This window comes from Aedes albopictus, chromosome 3 (genome assembly GCF_035046485.1).
Source record: "Aedes albopictus strain Foshan chromosome 3, AalbF5, whole genome shotgun sequence".
Taxonomy (NCBI): Eukaryota; Metazoa; Arthropoda; class Insecta; order Diptera; family Culicidae; genus Aedes; species Aedes albopictus.
In genome coordinates, this window is record NC_085138.1 from 385,576,390 (window position 1) to 385,579,795 (window position 3,406).

Consider the following 3,406-nt stretch of genomic DNA (forward strand, 5'->3'; position numbering starts at 1 on the left):
TAATACATTGTAACCATTCGATACAACATTTGAACGAATCAAAACTACGTGATTTTTCTTATATTTTTTTTGCGTACATTGCCAATGTTTATCTGCTATGACAAACAACACGATGCAAACTTCCAATCCGATATTTGCGCGAGCAAAACAACGGGATCATTCCAATCTAGCTTTTCGTCAGCGGAAATTGCCGGGACTCTCTCTTCACGACAAACAACACGCTGTAAGCTTCCGATCCAAAATTTGCTCGAAGCAAAACAACGGGATCTTTCTAACCTAGCTTTTCGTAAGCGGACATTGCCGGGAGTCTTCCTCCACGACAAACAACACGCTGTAAGCTTCCGATCCGACATTTGCGCGAAGCAAAACAACGGGATCTTTCTAACCTAGCTTTTCGTAAGCGGACATTGCCGGGAGTCTTCCTCCACGACAAACAACACGCTGTAAGCTTCCGATCCGACATTTGCGCGAAGCAAAACAACAGGATCTTTCTAACCTAGCTTTTCGTAAGCGGACATTGCCGGGAGTCTTCCTCCACGACAAACAACACGCTGTAAGCTTCCGATCCGACATTTGCGCGAAGCAAAACAACGGGATCTTTCTAACCTAGCTTTTCGTAAGCGGACATTGCCGGGAGTCTTCCTCCACGACAAACAACACGCTGTAAGCTTCCGATCCGACATTTGCGCGAAGCAAAACAACAGGATCTTTCTAACCTAGCTTTTCGTAAGCGGACATTGCCGGGAGTCTTCCTCCACGACAAACAACACGCTGTAAGCTTCCGATCCGACATTTGCGCGAAGCAAAACAACGGGATCTTTCTAACCTAGCTTTTCGTAAGCGGACATTGCCGGGAGTCTTCCTCCACGACAAACAACACGCTGTAAGCTTCCGATCCGACATTTGCGCGAAGCAAAACAACAGGATCTTTCTAACCTAGCTTTTCGTAAGCGGACATTGCCGGGAGTCTTCCTCCACGACAAACAACACGCTGTAAGCTTCCGATCCGACATTTGCGCGAAGCAAAACAACAGGATCTTTCTAACCTAGCTTTTCGTAAGCGGACATTGCCGGGAGTCTTCCTCCACGACAAACAACACGCTGTAAGCTTCCGATCCGACATTTGCGCGAAGCAAAACAACGGGATCTTTCTAACCTAGCTTTTCGTAAGCGGACATTGCCGGGAGTCTTCCTCCACGACAAACAACACGCTGTAAGCTTCCGATCCGACATTTGCACGAAGCAAAACAACAGGATCTTTCTAACCTAGCTTTTCGTAAGCGGACATTGCCGGGAGTCTTCCTCCACGACAAACAACACGCTGTAAGCTTCCGATCCGACATTTGCGCGAAGCAAAACAACGGGATCTTTCTAACCTAGCTTTTCGTAAGCGGACATTGCCGGGAGTCTTCCTCCACGACAAACAACACGCTGTAAGCACAAAACAAAACAATTCGATCACTCTAGCGCTGCTGGAATTTGTTCTTTTGTTGCACTTTCACACTCTTTCCCGTCAATAGTTGCCCATGCACTAACAGTTTTCCGCAGGCATGCTCCAGCGGGAGCTACGTCCCCGAAAAATATCACACCGAACTTCCACTTTTCACATATGGGTTTTGTGTTTCCCTCACTTGTTCACTAATGCATGCACATTGAAGGGTGATTCCTCCCAGCAAAAATATAGGTTCCACAGCTTTATGCAGTACATCTTATATCTCACAAATAGTAAGAGATCATCCCAGTGCTCTTGGATTGAATTTTTCATAACAATCTTGTGCTCATCTGATCATATGATTAGAAACTAGATTGGAAATATTATCGTAGCAAACCGGAAAAGCTGTGTCGAAATCGTTCACGAAAACTTTGACAGTGTCTGTGGTACATACAAGGAAAACACGTCTGGCGAAGCTTGATTCTCCATAATTGTTGTTTTCAGAGTGTCTGAAATCTCATGTATACATGAATGAGACAGTGTGCCATGCGCTGGTTTGAAATGCGTCTCAAGAAAATTTGCGAGATTTGAGATCATAGCATGCTCATAAAAAATGTGTGTACGTGCCTCAATGAGACGTCTCGTGAGACTCGTCTCATTGAGATGTTTGTCAGTTGAATTGCAGAGGAATTATTTTACACGTTCAACTTGCCTGTGTGTACAGATACTCTGGTTTTCGATATATATTGCTTGGTAAGTGAATAAAGAGTAACTTATAAGTTATCGCGCGATGTGAATTGCCTTCTTTTCATATTTAGCACTCCAAGCTCGAAGATCCAGCCACATATCTTACTTTTAGTGTGTAGGATACGCAACACTCCAAGTGCCCTTACCGAGATGGCTAGACGAAGCGCGTCGAACATAAACTTAAAAAGGCACGAGAGAGAAAGTTAGCACACTGAAAATTCTTACGTTACCATATCATATCAAATCTACGAAATAAAACATTTAGAACTACATAATTGTAAATAAATTAAACCCAAAACTGATTACATCGCTTGAGTACTATAACTTTTTCTCGGATTCTATGTACTTACAGTTAAACAACCCCGCCCTCCCCCTTAAGAGTCTAAGTTGTTCATGTACGGACCCTCATTATTAAAGCCATGGTGAAAATTACATTTTGAAATATCCCTTGTCTACCCTTTTCTTCCACAATTCAGGAATAATCGGTATACATATTCAACATTTTCCGAGAAAAAAGTTGAAATGCATAATGCATGCGCTTTTCGGGATTACTCGAGTAGACTTTCTGCTATAACATATCGTTGAAAAAGAAATGGATTCAGCGTAGGATTAGCTCAGAATTCAAGTAGAACTTGAGCGGGAAAATAATTCACCTTTTCCCCACGTAGATTCCACAGTATGACGAAAACCACACTACCTCCAAATAGCGCTGTTACCCCAGATCACTGGTATACGTTCTAACATTCCTAAAACTGACCTAGTTCAACATTTTCCCTCGCTGTTCAATTTTCTGTCAAGATCATCTTAAGATGACGAGATCGATCATTGCAGTGCCATCTTTGATTAGAGATATAATCTTTCTTCTATACAAAGATGATCTTTTGATCAGATGATAAATGCAATGCCTGGTTTAAACATTTCTGACAACTACACAGCATAACCTGCTATGATCACACTTTCTTAAACATGAACATCAGTGTGGAGTTTGATGATAAAGTTTTGTTTAAAATTATCCTCAAATCTTACCTCAAGTACAGTAAGGACCTGATTTTGTCAGCCCCATTTTGCAAACAACTTTTTGCTCCCATTACCATACGGTCACATTTTATGCAGTTTATTTATTTTTATCATCAAACTACTGCTGAGATGCAGAACATAGAGGGATAAAAAGTATGAAAAACTGTTTCAGTCTTTGAAGAGAGTAAAAAATGTGTTCCGAAAAGAGGC

General features: G+C 42.0%; 1 long non-coding RNA gene across 1 annotated transcript; it reads left to right on the forward strand.

Annotated features, from left to right (window-relative positions):
- Positions 1-1,933: 1,933 nt before the first annotated feature.
- On the forward strand, positions 1,934-2,454 carry LOC134291855 (uncharacterized). The gene is made up of 2 exons (XR_009999316.1): positions 1,934-2,185; positions 2,251-2,454. It is a non-coding gene; the product is annotated as an uncharacterized LOC134291855 (long non-coding RNA).
- Positions 2,455-3,406: the final 952 nt, after the last annotated feature.